The 18,283-nt window shown below is 38.9% G+C and overlaps 1 protein-coding gene across 1 annotated transcript in view; it reads left to right on the top strand.

Annotated features, from left to right (window-relative positions):
- tnr (tenascin R (restrictin, janusin)) overlaps positions 1-18,283 on the top strand; it is a 152,515-nt gene that overhangs the window by 84,405 nt on the left and 49,827 nt on the right. Inside the window, exon 4 of the mRNA XM_018753180.2 lies at positions 4,219-4,288. The gene's annotated coding sequence lies outside the window, so the exon portion shown is untranslated. The remainder of the gene's footprint in view (positions 1-4,218; positions 4,289-18,283) is intronic.

Raw genomic sequence — 18,283 nt, 5'->3', positions numbered from 1 at the left:
GTCACACTGTTTACTAAATTAACAGAGCTGTCTCCAGTATTGAAGCTAATTTAATATGAATGGTGGCATTTTTGCTGGCTGAGGTGCATTATACAGTATAAGGATCAAAGCCAATGATAAGTCAATGAATAAAAGCTAATTTTCCATAAGTAAAACTCTTTATGCTGCAATTTTCCCTTTTTGTTTCACGTTTCTTTCTGTAAATTATTTTCAATTTAAATAATGGTGACTAATTTAAAATCTCACTGCTACATGGTTGAGCCTAAGAGGCATGAAAAAAGCTAATTTGATGGGAGGATCTTCGGTTTGTAGTGGTGCAAGGAAAGCAATGGCGTGGTCCATGTCCCTGTACTCACCGTTCACTCTTTGTCACCTTCCTAGAAAAAGGAATAGCCATCCTTCACTCCCTGTCCATCACTGAACCTTTGTGATCAGCTTTATCCAGCCATAAGCAATAAAATCATTAAAAACCAGTTAAACCCATGTGGACTCCCTGGAATACATTGATCGGACTTATTGCGTTTTAACTGGGAATTGTGCTTTTTCGGTGTAGGTTGAGGCAGACATGAACTCTGCATTCGGGGAAAGGGTTTTATAAAATACAGGAGCAACATGCCCTTATGCATGAAGCAAGTTCATGCACATGGGCTTCAGTCTTCCCACTAATTTAAAACTGAAAAATATCTGGGGAAAAGAAGACACACTCAACTTAGTGTAAGAATCAAGTTAAGGGCTTGGCTGCTCAGAACCTCCAGGTATATATGAAACTCAAGCAAAGATGGGAGACCGTACACATGGCACATGAGTTTTCACTTTTTTTTGTATTCCTGTTTTGGTGTGGCTTGTTGGTGTTCTGGCATTTTTGCTTGAGTTTCAGACTGGAAAATATAAAATGTTAAAATGTCCCACTGATTTAAAACTAGTTTCTTTCTACACTGAAGTTGTTATTCCACCTTCACCTGGGGCCCTCCCCAATTCACTCCGCAGAGCTGCATTTGAATTTCAGGATGTCAGAATTCCCAGTTATAAACCATGGTAAGGGGAGCTAACTTGAAGATGAAGTTTAACAGAGTTAATAATACTTCTGGGTCTGAAACTTGGAAATGCAATGAATCTTTTCTTTCTCCTCGTGACCATGAAAAGATAATAAGTGGCATTTTTGTGGTGACGTGCTGTCTGGCTCTAACTGTCGCTCGTTTCTCTCTGCTAAATAAGGTGACTGCGTGCGCCTCGGTTGTTTCATGCGGGTGGGGACAGGGGAGATAATCTTCAGAATCAGTCCTAACAGATTGATTTTAGGTATTTTAATCAGTTGTCTCATCTTGCATGCTGAAGTCAGACAGTCATTGACAGAAGCTGGTCACTCTCCTCTCGGCCTGCTGGGAGTCACAGTCTTCCATACGATTGACTACAGAAGCCCTTTGGTTGCCTTGGACTCAGGATTATTGGACCTGGGGGGGGGCTGCCATCACCTCCAGCCTCCATTAGCTGTGGCTCACAGGCTGGAATTTCCTTTGTCGACACCATGTTAGAAAACTACACTCTCAGAATCCTTGATTTATCATAGATCTTTACAATTTGACTATCAAACAGTAAAAAAATGGGTTTCTGGCTGCTTCATGAGGATGAGGAGATTTATGAAGTCTCTGACGTATATACAGACTAAGAGCTTAAGAAGCTTCTCTCACTGCCCCTCTTAAATGCAACCATGAGATCTTTGCTTGACTACAAATCACTGTAAACATCTTTTGGGGAAAAAAGAAGGCAAAATGCTCTTTCCTGACATTTTCAAATCTATTTTTAATTTTTATTCGTGTGTGAAATTTGACTGCTATCTGACGAGGAAGTAGATGACAAGCTATATTGCTTGATTTATCCTCTCAGATTCATGATGTTTAACAAATTGTAAAGGAAAATTGGTATATTTATGCAGGATGCAGAAACAATGCTAAATTTCTGAACTTCATCATGGCAGCGTCAGGTCGGTTGGGATATGCCCGGGCATTTAGCCCAGTGTCCCCAGCTTGTACTACTGTATCTCAGAAACAACACGCCTGAAATATTGCTTCATCTCAACAATAGACATCATTCTAGAATAGATGTGCTGCAAGTATTAATAGATGATGAAGTGGGACGACTTATTACAGTCTGAGGCCTATCTGTGTACTATACATAAACTGCAGAAGCAATGCACTGTGCCTGGACTGTGAGGTTAGTTATTCAACCAGACTAAAATTAAATTTAAGGAATAGAGAAATCCACAGAGAGGAAATGTCCTCATAAAAAAAAAAAAAAGAAAAGGATTAACATTTTATCATTTGTCACATGCTGGAAGAGCTTTTATTATAAATGCTCTTGCTGCACCATTGTATGTTGCTAGTGAAATAGTATTGTGGCTGTAACCTGTTTCTTGTCGCTTGCTGATGCCTGACACTACATTGTCATGTCCTGACATGCTATAATGCAAAAGAAGAAAAAAAGCATCATCGTTTTTCTTTTTTTTTTTTTGTGGACCAGTACGGGAAACCTCAGGCACCTCTCTCTTCCTCCCTATTGTTCTTTAGAACGTCTGCTTAGCAGCAATGCTGCTTTTGTCTAATGCTTTAGTCCAGATGTTTCTAATCTTCTTCTCTCTTGTGGATTAGAAACAACTGAATGTTTCCTGTATATGGAACCGTGGTGATGTCCCAGCCTTATGTATGAAACCTTTTGGGATTTATAGTTTATGAGGTATTAAAAAGGTGATGCCTCAACCAACGTGCACATTTTTTCTTTATCACATTTGTTCTATTGAAGCCCAATTTATTTATTTTTTGCAAGGATTTTTTTTCTTTTGCTTTTTTTTTTTTTTGAAATCACTAGTACCTATTTTTTTTTTCCCACCCAGGGCCTATTTCTCTTGTGAGAAAGAGAAAAGGCAGGATGGGTGTCTGGTGACAGGTAATAAATGGCAACAGTGAGAGAATCCATCTGCTGCATCAACAAATCGGAAATAGGATCTCCCAAAGATAACAAATTGCCGAATGCCAGCAATGATTCACAGACAGAAGCAGGCCGGAAATCGGAAGCTTATATCTTCTGTGCAGGCACAGCAAGAGCCTCCATGTGTGCGATGTGTGGCACGAGTGGGCCGATCTCAATGGCAGAACACGCACAGAACACCGTGTTACAATAACCATAGGAGAACTGTCTGACTGCTACCCTCAGAGATGTTGTGTATGAAAGGAGCTGCACAAGGATCTTTGTTCAGAGGAAAGAGGACCAATGGCCCTCTCGCTGTGGGATATTGGCATCTGAGATGCCATAAAAGAAATTATTTCCGTAACGCTCTATTAACGTTGTTCACGTGTTGTCAAAGAGCAACGGGTTTGCAGCAGGTGGTCCTCCAGAGCAATAAGGCATGGAAACATGTTTCTCTACACCACTTATTTGCGTGTCATTAGTGTCATGTGGTGTTTTTAAACTGAAGGAAGACCACAAACGATTATTTCATACCATCAGGCATTCTTACATGCTGGAAAATACAAGTTCCTGTCTAGTTAAACGTATTAGCCGATCTATAAAATATTTAATGTAAAAAAAAATAGATTTATTTAAAACCAGATAATTACTTCAATATGCAAAATCTATTTATTAATACTGAACACAATATGATTTCACTGTATCATTAAATGATAGTTTTTAATAGGCTTTACACACACACACACACACACACACACACACAGTCCGATTCATTTGTCCGCTATGGGGTCGCGAGGAGCTGGAGCCTAGCCTGGCAACACGGGGCATGAGGCTGGAGGGGACACACCCAGGACAGGACACCAGTCCATCACAGGGCACCCCAGGCAGGACTCGAACCCCAGACCCACCGGAGAGCAGGACCCGGTCCAACCCACTGCACCACCATACCCCCCAAGCTTTACAGACTACTAGAAAAAAAAAGAAACTGAAAAGCTGTCGATCCAAGCTGACATCAGTGTGGAAGATGTTATAACTCCATTGCCCAGTTACAGAGGAGACACAGTAGAGCTGAGAGTCACCATCACCAAGAGAAAGAAATGCTAATTATTATGATAATGGTAATGGCACGGTAATGAAAGCGCTCACGTATCCCCGCAGCAGCAGTGAAAGTGTCTTGCTGACGCATGTGAGCTGTGGGGATGGGATATTGTGGATAAAGTGTCTGAACATGCTTGTGACACTTGTGTCTTTTTACAGGTGTAGCCTGACTCAGCATTTTTTGGGACATTAGGACCATAAAAGGGACAACCTATCAGACTTATTCAAGGTAGGTTTGGCAGATGCTTGCGTAAATGTTTTCCTGTAAACCAAAGACAAAAGAATGTAATTAATAAACTTATTTCCACGTTTGGTTTAATTTTTTTAAATGTTATTTTTACGTTTTTGTTTGTTCATCTTGCTTTTTTGGTCTTGAGCATGTATTTTTTTAGGTACCCATACCTTCAGAATTATGCTCAAACCAAGAGTTCATGTTGTAACAGCTGCAACATTCATGAATATAAATACGTTAAAAATTGCGAAAATATTTTGGTGGCACATTTTCATACACATTACGGCACTTTCACCAAAAGGGTCAAAAGAGGTTTCAGTTTTTTAAATGTTTAAATTACGGGCTTCAGTAACTGTGTATATTCACTACCAGGGACCACTGAATACACCTGTTGTCTAACAATTGTAGCCTGAAATGCATGTTTTAGGGGAGTCAGTCCCCGCTTTGTGGTGGAAAACAGTGCATGATTTCCTCCTGCCTCAGTCTTAATTGCTTTTAAATTATTAATGATGACTGTAGGGCAGAAACAGACTTTAACGCTCATTACTATGACTTTGAACAGTATTTCAGTTAGGAATACTCTTGTCATGATCTCTCACAGTAACCATTCATTTCATTCAGAACGGTGTGTCCATCACATTCGCATGGCTCAGATCAACCCATCAAAGGAAAGCATCGTTCCCCCACTTGGCCATGCTTCAGTTTGCTAATGGGATCACACAGCACCAGTGGCCTCCAACACCAATGACAAACCAGTGTTTTTCCTATATGCCTTAGTCCCAGGGAACCTGGAGGATGTTGCTTTTACCGACGTCCTGAAATACTTACGCGTTAATTGTCGCTAAGACCCCTGGAAGGAGGTTGGGTACAGAGGTAATTCAGAAAGGCTTTGATTTAAAGTCTCCAATCCGAAGGGATTAGTGTTCTTAAGCAGACGCCAATCATGATTAGGCCACTGGCAAACAGTTTTCACACCAGTGGGGTTTCATTCGCCTCTGTGAAGTGTGAATTTGACTTTAGCGGACAATGCACGTCGGCGGGCTGAGCAGTGGGACCTCGTGTCGCTTCGACAGGAAGTGATGAGCCTCACATATGAAGATTCACGGGCCCGACGTGAGCATGGGCTGTCAACATTCTGCCTGATCAGTCCTGGTTGCTATGGCGCCAGACCAATGGTCTCTCTTTCCTCTCATAAGTTTTTCATTTAAACCACAGAGATGAACGACAAACCCAAATACGATATGACAGTAATTATATAGAAGTAACATTAAGTTAAACTACACTGAGACATTCATTAGTTTTTGAATCGCTTTTTATATGTTCAATTGTTTGTTTGTATCAGATTACCTGCATGCATGCGTAAAAAAATATTTATTTATTTATTTGTCAGATATTACCTCAGATATGATGGAAATCCAGTCTATGAGAATAATCCAAATTATTATATTGCTTGGTGCGCTTCTGTCTTTTTCAATACTTTATTTAGCACACTAGTATTTTTTGTCCATAGTGGTTTAGGCAACAATATACAAATAATAATTCTTGGTATGTCCTGCTGGAGTATGAGGGAGGTGGGAAGCAGCAATAAAGAAGCAGTAATTGTATTTCCATGTTATTTACTTATTCTTTATTATTTTTTCCCCTTCGTTTTGTTCCAGAGTCTCCACAATATTACATTTTTGTAATAATGTAACCCATGTTAAGCAATATACTACAGAGCTGCCTGAGAAACCTGTCAGTAAAATATACAGAGTTCCCTCTGGCTGCATATTTTTTTAAAAGCAGCCATGCAACTCAACACATCTATTACGCCAGCAGCTGTGAACAAGGATCTTACTTAATGCATTGTGTTCTGTTATGAATTAGACAAGGGGACCAACTTCAGTTTGCTCTGAGCCCAAAAACTGTAAAATATGAGTAGGTCTATTAAGGAATCCTGCTGAGTTGTTGTTTTGCTTTTAATTATGCAACAACCGTTATTTCGGCCCTCTTGCATATACCCTTATAGGTTCTGTGGATGCCATGGGTGCATCTCGTGTTCTGAATTTTACCAGTGCATTAGCTAACTGCCTTTAATGGTGTGCTGAACTGAAGTGCAGTTTCTATTACATATTTTTGGTGAAGCTACAAAGAACTGGTCACCTAATATGAAGTTATTTAAAAGCTATAAACAAAAATGTGTAGGTAATGCAGATGAAGTGGGCATTTACGGGAATTAGGCAGAGACTGAGAAAAACTCAATTTCAACAATCCAACAAAAATTGACCTTTTTTTTTTTAGTTAATTTTGTAAATGGTTCCTCTATGGAGCAATTATAATTATCCCAAATAATATATATTTCATGTAACATAATATACAGAAGGATATACTATGCATGAAAATATGAAGTTCATTGGTTAATTTATAATATTCCAGTCTTTTTTACAGTAATATTCACTTGATCATGTCATCTTAAAACTATTATTACATGCAATAGCTGACATATTAATAGAAAATCTTATCTAAAGCTAATTTTAATACAGTGTGTCTCCAATGCAGCTTTCTGCCACCTTCAAATACTGCTATTGTTCTTTTACTTCTGTCTAGCAATTCACCTGTTGTCACCTGTTTTTACTGTCACTTCCTATATCCATTGTGTGCACATCCAACTAGAAAGTGATTCAAGTACAAATACAGATACAAACTAAGACATAAGCAATGCCTCTTTAAAAATCTCCATTTACACCCACCGCATTGTTGTGACTCAGTTTCTGTTTTGGAATGGATACTACTGAACACTCTTATGGATGGTTTTGCTTGTCTTTGACACATTTCTTCATTATCATTACTTCTCAAAGGAGTATCACTGAAAAAAAAAACTGTATTAGTAATAATAATTACAATAATAGGTGCTGTGATAGTACAGGTGCCTCAGACTTACTGGGCTATGGGTTTGAATCTGTCTCACTCTGTGTGGGGTTTCTATGTGTTATTTGTGTTCACGTGGTTTTCCTCTGGGTGCCCTGGTTTCCTCCCACAAACCAAAACCATGTGTTTTAGGTTGATGATGACAATAATAATAATAATAATAATAATAATAATAATAATAATAATAATAATAATAATAATACACACGATTCTTTTTTACTGCTTACTGCTAACAGTGTGTTATAAGGTCTGAAGAACGCTAATCTTACAATTAAACCAAAAATTATTAACATAGAAAAATTAATCCAGGTATTATTCAGGTCAGCTTGCTGCTGACTCACGCCCACTAATGTTGGAAGTGCAGTTCACGGGTACCGGGTGAGATCACTTTGAAAAGACTGTTTAGTGTTTTTTTTTTTCTAAAGACGGAAACACAAAGTCAGACCTGCCGGCCACTTACCTCAAGCATTGTAAATTGCAGTAAATAATGCATAAAACATTTTAAGGAGCTGCAAAGTTTTGTCTTCTGGCTTAATAGGAATAGAGAGCAGAGCAACAAGCATGCTTTCCCGCTCTGATAGCTGCAGGTCAAGACTGCTCTTGCAAGACAGACTGTCGCCGTCAGTCATGGTCCACAAGATACAGCGTTCCCCGAAACGTGGCATGAATGGAGGGAGCAGCTTATGGAGAGTCAGTAGATGATGAAACGGGGTTGTTCAAAAAAGAGGCAGTGACAGCGACGATAAAGGAGTGGAGGGGAGGGTGTGAGGTTGGGGTTAGAGGGTGGGGAGAGGGGGTGTTAGCAACTGTCAAGTGCCAGTACTCCCTCTGCAGAATATTTGATTCTCTGCACTGTCAAGTACACCTGGAAAGAAGAGCCAGGCAAACCCTGATAATTTAAATCCCGGCGGGTTTGAGCTGGGAGCAGCCAGATAGTTTGTGGAACACAGGGATTCGGAACTTTAATTTGTTTTGCCCTTCAGGAATACTGCTCGTTTGTCTAAGTTAACACTGTAATTAAAGGTGACAGGCACCAAACAGATATCAGGCTTCGAAAAAGTCTCCAGTAGGTCAGAAGGTTGTTGTATTGTAACAGTTCCCATCAGTGTAGTGTGCCATTATAACACGTAATTAAACAGCACAGATGAGGAATAGACTCCTAAAGAACTAGGGTCAAATTAAGGAAGTGCATTTTTACTGTGGAACAGTGGATGAAAATGTAAGAAAAGTGTTGCTTTTATAATGAAGTGTTATAGATTCTTTTATCAATTCATGTTTGTCGTACAACAAATTAGAAACTACTTATGTTCGTAATTTTACGAGGTTCTGGGGTGATCAGCTACTCATGGGGAGAGCATCTGTTGAGGCCATAACAAAATAATAAAAATAATAATTTAATTATCATGGGCTAGCACATGGATATCCAGAGAGTTTCGCTATCTAAACAAGAAAAAAAATAAAAATACTGGAGACAAACAGAATCCATTAAATTCTTGGTAATTCAAGTAATATTTTGCTGCAGAAAGTGAAAAATAACTAATCTGGTCAGATTTCAACCCACACAAATTATCATTATTTTTTTAACTGACTTAAAAAAAAAAAAGACTGCTGATACAAATATGGTATATAAACTGACAAACTTTACTATTTTTTTAATTAATTAAATTAATTTAATTCAAACATATCTATAAATTTACTAGATTTATATTTTAGCAATTGATGTTAATCACTTCAAAGTTAAAAAATAACTGTTGACCTCATTGCTGAAGCAGTATTATAGTAGCTGTACGTTTCTTATTTTTAATGAGTCTTCCTTCCCAGGACTCTCTTGTTTGGTAACAAGCTGTTTTTCGTCAAGATTCCCCTTTCCTGAAGGAACATGCAGAGCACATACAATTGATATGCGTTCAGTATCATATACTCTTATGAAGCTAAATTGGAGGGATCAGACATCTCTCCTGAAGTTTCTGCTTGAAAGCAATTTTGCAAAAAAAAACGATTCTTTAAGTGCAAAGACTGGTAGGTGGGAGAAGAAGTGGAACCAAAGGCTAAAGGTAGTTATAGCGATGCTTTTTGAGAAAAAAACAAAGGGATTCAAAAAGTATAAGATCAAAACTGCATGGCACATGTCATCATTATAAAAATGTCTCTTTTTTTCCTTGGAGATTTAAGTGGTCAATTAGCAAGGTAGTTGTCGACAACATGTGTTCTAGCTGATACGTGTTAATGTTCTGCCACATAACTCCCACTCCCTGAAAATTTTGTTCACAACAAGTCAATCCATTCTAACTTGAGGGTCATGAACCCCCACGGGATGAAAATAGCTGAGGGATTTGGTACTGCCGTTCAACCTGATTTAAATTGTGGTCGGCAGGCATCCACAATCTGTTTGATGAGGCTTATGGTATGACCCATACATGAACTGTAAAAGGAGAAAAATGTAATTTTAACAAAAATACTTTTTGCACAGCAAAAAATCAATTACATTCTTTGAAAGCGCTTAACTACCTTTATTACAAGTGGCTGTGCATCCACGAGTATTAAATTTGCCATGATTTTCAGTTATTTAATGACCTGTTATCCATAATTTTTTGGTAGCATTAAACAAAATGAAAAGCTTAAAAATAGATATTGATGGGTACATATTTTTAAATTTTGTCTCTGAAAATGGACGGAGAGGAATAGCATATAGTAACAGGGCAAGTGTGATCAAGCACTGGAAAAACTGGGCTGACTACTAACTTATATTCTAGAGCTAAAAATATTAATGTGTGTATGCAAAAATACAACAGCAAGAAATATAGTTTTCTTTCATGTTAGTTCAGATGATTCACTTTAAATAATCTGCAGTTGTCCACACCTCAGTTCAAAAGAGCCGCTTTAAATAATCTGTATTTGTCCACACCTTAGCGTAACCGAACTTAATAGCCCCCATTCTGGCAGAGCTTGTTACAGTGCACGGATTTAACAAAAAACATTTTCTAGTCTAAGCGTGACTGCAGCCACATTTGAAGTTTCAGCACGGCTGTTTCCGCATGACGAAGACCTCATCTGCTTTTCTTAGTTACACGTTTATGATTGCTGATTTTGAAAAGCAGCAACTGGAGAACGGAGACTTTTCAAGGTGCGGCAGCTTCTTCTCGTGAAAACAACGAAGTAGGTGGAAATAAAACAACTTCACTTTCACTTGCTGCTTTTATGATCCAAAGGTCCCAGTTCCTCCGTCTTTATCGTCTCGCTGTTACAGGCCATCTAATCTTGGTCATTGGAGCAAAGTCTGAGCAAAATGAGGGCCGACCATATTGAACTTGCACAAGGCCATCATCTTCAAGGGATGAAGTGAACCCCAAACACCCATAAGGAAAAAACTTCAATCTGGAGTTGCGAAACTTTATATTTGTACATAATAAATATTAACCAAATAAAAAAATATGTATGAAATTACAGTGTCACAGTGTAGTAAAAAAAAAAATACTATGAAGGTGATCAGGAATCATAGACATTCTGATAAAGTTTTATGCAGCTACTCATCTGCAACTATGTTGCTTTCTCCTAATGTAATGCACACACACACACACACACACACACACAGAGTTTGAACCGCTTGTCCCATATGGGGTCTCAGGGAACCAGAGCCTAACCCGGTAACACAGAGCGTGAGGCTGGAGGGGAGGGGACACACCCAGGACAGGACGCCAACCCATTGCAAGGCACCCCAAACGGGATTTGAACCCCAGATCCACCGGAGAGCAGGACCTGGTCCAACCCACTGCACCACTGTGCCACCACACCCCCCGCCAACGTAATGCACAAGTTGTATTTTCTATGAGATGTACGTCGCTTTGGAGAGAAGCATCTGCTAAATGAATAAATGTAAATGTAGGAGTTCTTTTAAGGGGCTAATACATTTAATTTTCAATTATACATTTAAATTGATTTCACGGGAGCAAATAATGGCAACCCTAACGTGCTCCATGCCTTTTCAATAGTTCAGTGCAATATTTCTCTGAATTATTTATTTGTCATACTTAGGAGTATAATGGTTGTTCTACAGTAATTGTTATCGAGAATTTGCGTTACAAGAGTCTACTTCCCACAGAAGAGGAAAGAATTGCAGGACACAAGTACAAATATAGTACCACAAATACGTTTCCTTCATATGATGCATCTTTTGATACTGATTAGATCTGCCCCATGAACATTAATGCTTTTTTTTTTTCTTTTTTTTTTTAAATATAACATAACCAGTAACTGTCTGACACTGCCTTTATCAAAATCTCCTCACTGTAAACAAGAATGAAACTGTGGATTTGATTTTGACACTGTGGAAAGTATCAGAGAGAACATGACAGACAGAATGGTTCTGAGTTTTGCAAAGGGGGAAATTCTGTATTTTGTCAATCCTTGATGCCGACATGCTGCAATGGTAAATATGAGCTTGCTCTATGGAAGAAGGTGCTGTATAGAATTGTATCACTGTATGGCACAGAGGACACAAATAAATGTAAAGTTTTTTTTTTTTTTTTTACACCTAAGTAATAGTCTATTCATCATTTGACAACTGCCTTCAAGAATACAGTCATATATATTCTGAATTATTCTGAGCAGGGGACTGGCTTTTTTGTGTAACTTCCGTATTTTGTTTTACTTTTTTTAACTTGAGGTATTGTAAGGTCATGAAAAAGGATTTAACACAGCAAATTTCTCCATTTTTGTGTTTTATTTGAATCAGAAAGCTGAAATGAAGGACATCATTCCGAAGTTCTTTTTTTCCCATCTTGTGCTATTCATTGAAAAATGTGAACATCGTTGTCCTCACATAATCTGCTGACTTTCAAAGTGGGAGAAATGAAAGAAAAGAATGTGTAAAATATGGAATATACAATTGTGAAAATTAGATAACTGACTTTAGTGTCTAATAACATATTATCTAATTAAATTGGAAATCTTCTAAAAGAAAGATTGGCACCAATTATACATTATGTTCACAACATTAATTGAAACGCATAATAAGGATGTCCTTGGAGCGCAAATTTTGTGTTGGTGTCATTGTTCCAAATTTCCTTCCTCTGTACAGTTATACATTAGGTATGAAATTGCATACAAGGCAATTAAACAGTGAGCATTCATCAAAAGAAAAAAGGGCTACTCAGTATTCTAAGGAATGCTGAACAGATTACAGTAATTAATTAAATTATTTAAAAAAAAAACAATTTGTTTCAGTAAATGGGAAATGGAAAACAGGATAAATTAATACATTAGAAAAAAGATACAAACAAAAAAAAAATAATAATAATCACTGCTCATAAAATGACAATTGGAATTTTTTACACCCACACATGACATGCTGTATGTGTCAGTGTCAATGTAAAATAAATTTACAGAGAGCTTTGATTTAGCAGGTGAACAAGTAATGCATCACCGCGGACAGTGTCAGTCAAAAAGAGGTGCATGAACAAACTCAGATATTGTTGGTGCTTTGCAGGCTGTGTAAGAAGCAAGGAAGAGTTAAAAAACAAAACTCCGTACAAATGTTCTGCAGTAAAAAGGCCTTTCCACTGTCAGTGTCTTAAATAGTCTGTTACAGTGATAGTGTACAATATTTGTGTTAAAATCTATATTTAATATGTATTCTGTATTTAATAAATACTCAGCTTTAAAAAAAAAACCCAAAAAAGGTAAACTAGCTACAAGAAAGTAAGAATGTTGGGAGAAATAAGTCAGTATCACTATTATTATTATTATTATTATTATTAGTGGTAGTGTAGTAGTAGTAGTAGTAGCAGAAGCAGGAGTAGTAGTAGTAGCAGTAATAGCTGTTGCTGTTGTTCTGTGTTATGTAGGAAAAAACCACAATTTTTCTGCAGTAATTCAATTTAAAAGCCTTGTTTAAAAGTATTCCTCAGAACCATCGACACTTGAAACAACACCCTCTGGTTTTGAGGATTTAACCGTCAGCTATATTGCTTCTAGCTGCATTGTCCAAAAATCTGTTTAACACTCGTATGAGTGCAGATGCAAAAGGAGCAGGGATAGAAAACCATCCCATCTAGACAGGGCTAAAAAAAGTGCCAGGAAGCACAAAGAGGTTTTTTCATTTTCACATAAAAGTGAAAACTGAGAAAACCAAAGTGAAAAAAAAAACAGCCAGAATCCAGGAGTCTCCTTTTGTTCATGGCCATCTGCATGGAGCCAGTTCTTCTATGGAGACAATGTAATAGACGCTTGCATTTATTGAGGCGTCCGCTTGAGACCCTGTAATGGTTCTGTCGACCAGTCTGAGGTGCGCAAGGCAGGTAGCACTCCAAGGTGCTAAAACTTCGCTGAGCAAGTGTGGTGCCGAAAAAAGACCCAGCTGTGCTGCTTCAGTTCTATCCTCTGATGGCAAACGCCAAATCCAGCCCCATAACAGGAATGGAAAAAAGCAGTGTTTGGCTATTGAAGAAATGAGGGCATTGTCTCATGTATTATTTACAATTTAACAAAATAATACCCTGCTTTAAATACTAAGGAAATGTCAATGTGCTGATAATGGCAGTTCTCAGAAACTCTGACAGCTCTGTAACCTATAGATGACCCTTCACAAATAGGTCTCAGGGATTTACCACCATGGCTCTTTGTCACATCCATACCCCCACTGCAATCAACAGCACCTGATGCCAGTCGAGTACCTGATGACCATGAGAGCATTCGGCTTTAGAAGATCCTCCTCACCCCCTTCGCACTCACAGAATCTCATAGAGACAACTGTCCCCTTGCGCCTACGTTGCATCCCATGTCCCGTTCTCCTTCGCTCCTGTCTCCCGTTCTTTGTTCCCTGGATTCTGACAACTCGCCTCGCTTTCTGACTTCAACTATGGATCTTCACACCAACGCTGACCACCGACTGACCGACTCTTCACCCATCCCTGACAACAAGAACTCGTCTGCTCCCTCAGCTCTAAATAAACGACCCTGCACTTGGGTGCAGCCTTCCCCACGTCCTCTGTTTTGCGTGACACTCTTAGATGGTGTTTGGTAAAACACTACTGGAGATGTATTCACCTCCTCCACAGACAATCCACTGGTATTTTTCCATCTTCTCTCTCCAGACAAAGGAATTAGTGCAAAATGTGGAGAGACAAGCAGGGTGCCAGGGAGATAGATGGGGAGGTAAGCATGGCACAACTTCGAAGCAATGACATAAAGAAAAAAAGATTATTTACGACCATGCCATTGCATCATAGACCTCACAACAGTGATATTTGCATAACAAAATGCCTTAATGATGGTGACTAAGGAAGTAACTTTGAGACATGAATCATGACAGTTAAGGCTCAGTAAGGGTCCTTGGGTGGAAGAAGGGACACCCACAGAGATATTTTTAAACATCCCCCTGTAACGGACTCTAGACCCCAGGAGGCTCAAGGACCAAGACCATCTTCCCTCCTAATGAGACTGTTACAAAGTGGCTATGGTGCTCACAGCATCACCTCTACATAGAACTGTGATCGGTCTTGCAAAGGGCATGTAAACTATCGTAATCAAGGTCTACATGAAGAGGGAAGAGAGCCCTGATGCATAACGTGGTCTACTGTGCAACAGCATATGTAACCCTCTTTAAGAACCTCTACCACAGGTATTTGCTCCAAGAAAATGAGAGCTGAAGTAACCATATAAATGAATGACTCTTAGCAGTGTATAAAATTTCTTGCCCTTTTGCTAGGAGTGGATTAAAATGAGAACATAACAGAAAGGAAAGATAAATCAACTTTAAAAGATATATTTAAATATGTATCATGTGCAGCCAAGATGCATGGATACAATGCAGCCTGGATCTCATCTAGATGAAAGTGTGGGCTATTCTTTAGGATTCCGGTATTATTCTTATGAAAGCACTTTTTTTCACTGCACTCTGATTTAATGGAGGCGTAGGCTACTTCCACGACTGCCTCCACAATTCCCCAAACGGTTCAGGGCACCGAGATCCAGTGATTGAAAGAACCCTTGAAGAAGGGAGAAATTTTCATCCTCGTGCCCTTCAGCTCTCTGTTGACAAGATGTACTCTGCAGATGGGAACGCTTTATACTCAGCAGGGAGAAAATGCATCCCCACAGGATGCAGATGATCACTGAAGACTGCAGTATACCATTTTGCATTAACACTGCCTTTCTGATGCAACAGGTGGACCTAGGGCACCTTAGGAAAACACTTCCCCAACCCATCATTGAACCAGCACAATAGTACACTGTCTGGAAACAACTGCTTGAGGCGTGGGGATTTTCCTGGGATTTTGCCAAATGTTCAGATATTATTATTATTTCTTTTAAGACATTCATAGAGGTGGAATGCTCAGACGATATCAGAAAGTCATTACCTATGCTCTGTGCCCCACTGACCATTTCATAGTACCAAAATATTCTTCAGTACTTTAATTCCCTTGGTATACATCCTAAATATGTTTGCCATCTTTTGTAAAAGCAGAATTTTCTACAAATTTTTCATATGTTTGTTATCTACAGAGGTTTGACAGGAGTTCAATAATACTGTGATAGTAAATGAAGTCATTACAACTTCATGGGATTGTGTGGGAAGTTCTAGAATTTTTTGTTTTTTTTTTTTACTTGGAGGGAAGACCAAATGTTATATGCATGCCTTGGTTACACAACTACCACTCCATGGTAATGATATTTCTGCAAAACCCTACTCAGATGTGCCAAAGTTATATTTTACAGGATCATATGCTTGTAATACCTTGAGGCATGGCCAAGTTACACATACATAACAGAAGTGTTTCTGGGAAAAAATTCACTGCATTTCACACACCTGTTATGCATAATACATGTGTCATGACCATTCGCTTTGCATGGTCTGGCGTCCTATTGTTCCCATCTAAGGTGCAATATTCTGTGAGACCAGTGAAACACCCTTAGAAATTGTGCTTGTGTTTTGAGGGCATGGCCTCGATCCAGAAAAAATCAGGTACCTTCACTATAAAAAGATTTTATTTTCCCAATTCCTAGCCCTCCTCTTTACAAACAATTAGTTATTCAAACCATGGGCAAGTGCTTGGATCCATTTGGTTTTTCAACTTTTATGTTTTATACATGTTTTTATTCCGTTTCTTTGAAGTGTAGGTGAAATTTGAATTTATTTGGGGATATTAAAGCCTGGAGTAGGAACAAAAATACCTTTTTACACTTTTTTAAGAACATTGTAACAGTTTAAGAAATGATGTAGAGTTTAAACAGGGGGGTGCAGTGGTGCAGCGGGTTTGGCTGGGGCCTGCCCTCTGGTGGGTTTGTGCTTCAAGTCCTGCTTGGTGTGCCCTGCGACAGACCGGTGTCCCGTCCGGGGTGTGTTCCCTCCCTCTCCAGCCGCTTGCCCTGTGTTGCCGGGTTAAGCTCCAGTCCGCCGCTACCCTGCCTGGGACAAGCGGTTTCTGACTATGTGTGTGTGTATAGTTTAATTTGTATTTATGAGGGAAATGTTACTGATTTTACTAATATACTAAAATGGTTAAAGACACTTTATGTATTTTTTCTCTTTATTCTTCAGTCTCCTACATTGTGTTGGGTCGTGGCAGACTGTCGTGTTAAAGCTAACAGTTACACAGACAATATGCTGAGCAGAAATGATTGATAAATAATTAATGTAAGCCTGATTCAGAGTATGTGAGTAAATGGGGGTAGACTAGGCAAGTCTCCAAATCGGATTTAGAACAAAAAAGTTATCAAACAAATCATAAGGACTTGGGAAAACACCAGCATTGCCCCCTTTGTTAATATGGATCTGCTGTATATTGGAGTGAGCTGAATCAAGCTGACATCAATTCATGGCAACCACTCACAAGGTTTTCATAGAAGGGGGGAGCACAGGAGTGGTTTACCATTGCTTTCTTCTGAATGTCATTGGGAGCAAACTCATGCACACAGAGGGAGAACATGCATACTTCACAGACAGATTTGGATTCAGTAGAGCTAAATTTAATCCCACATCTGAAAGCAGAGGCCAGGAGCTGAGAGGCACCAGTGTTTCAGAAAAAAAAATGAAGCTCTACAGGCCTGTAAATTGCTCTTCTGCATTAATAATAGCATTATAACATTTTTGACAGCACTAATACATAAAAGTTGGATAAACAAACCCTCAGCATGTCTGTGTCTGGGAATGAGAAGCACAGTATCTGAATGAATTTGAACACAGAAACCATGCGCTAACTGTTTAAAGTGCCTGGCAGCCTCAAACTGGACGTTTCTGATGCTCGTGCATAGTGCATGAGAAAATTAAGGCCGTTTACTTTCACCGGTTTATGTTGATTTTGTATATGTTGTCTTTGCACATGTCTAATTTGGATATTTCACAGCAGGTTTTATAATCCATGCATTTGGATCTTGGAACAAAGAGCAGTGAGCCCTGAATAATTAGCAATGGAATAGAAATGACTGTTGGTAGGACTGATAAGAGGAAACTCCTGCACCGTGTACCACAACAGCAGCCTTTACATTTCCTATAAATATAACCATTCTGTAATATATAAATATATATATATATATTCTGTAATAGCTGGACAACACTGGAAGGCCCATGGATGTACTGGTACCAGAGATTTACAGTGCCGCAGAAAGAAAATTTAACCAAGACCTGAGAATTCTCACGGTTTCCCATGAGACTTGTGTTTTTGTACGTTTCAAGGAGTCTCAGAGCCGTGAAATGACTTCCTCACGCTTTTGTACTTTGGAGCAAAATACAAAAATCCCTGTCTCTGAGTTGCCTTCTGTTTCTCTGTTTTCAGTTAAATTGCTTAACTCTCCTCCAACCCTCTATCCAACTTGAAAACTTTCTCAAGTAGACTCACCTTTGAAATGCTTGATAGCTGGCTTTTCTGGGATTTCACACGGAGATCTCGCTGGATTAGCAAGTATGCTAACCAGCTAGGATGGAGTTCCTGCTTTGCCAAGCTAAGAACATCTCAACCAGAAAGTGGCTTTTTTGTTTATTATTTGTTTTTTCTCTGTCTCTCTGTTCTAGGTTAATCATAAAAGTGTTCTTTTGGTGAAGTGAACTTCTCAGTCAAGCAGTTTGTGAACTTACTGGATGAACTGCTC

The sequence above is a fragment of the Scleropages formosus genome, chromosome 3 (assembly GCF_900964775.1).
Source record: "Scleropages formosus chromosome 3, fSclFor1.1, whole genome shotgun sequence".
Classification (NCBI taxonomy): domain Eukaryota; kingdom Metazoa; phylum Chordata; class Actinopteri; order Osteoglossiformes; family Osteoglossidae; genus Scleropages; species Scleropages formosus.
The sequence above is the reverse complement of the archived record's forward strand: the minus strand, read 5'-3'. Positions and strand labels throughout refer to the sequence as shown.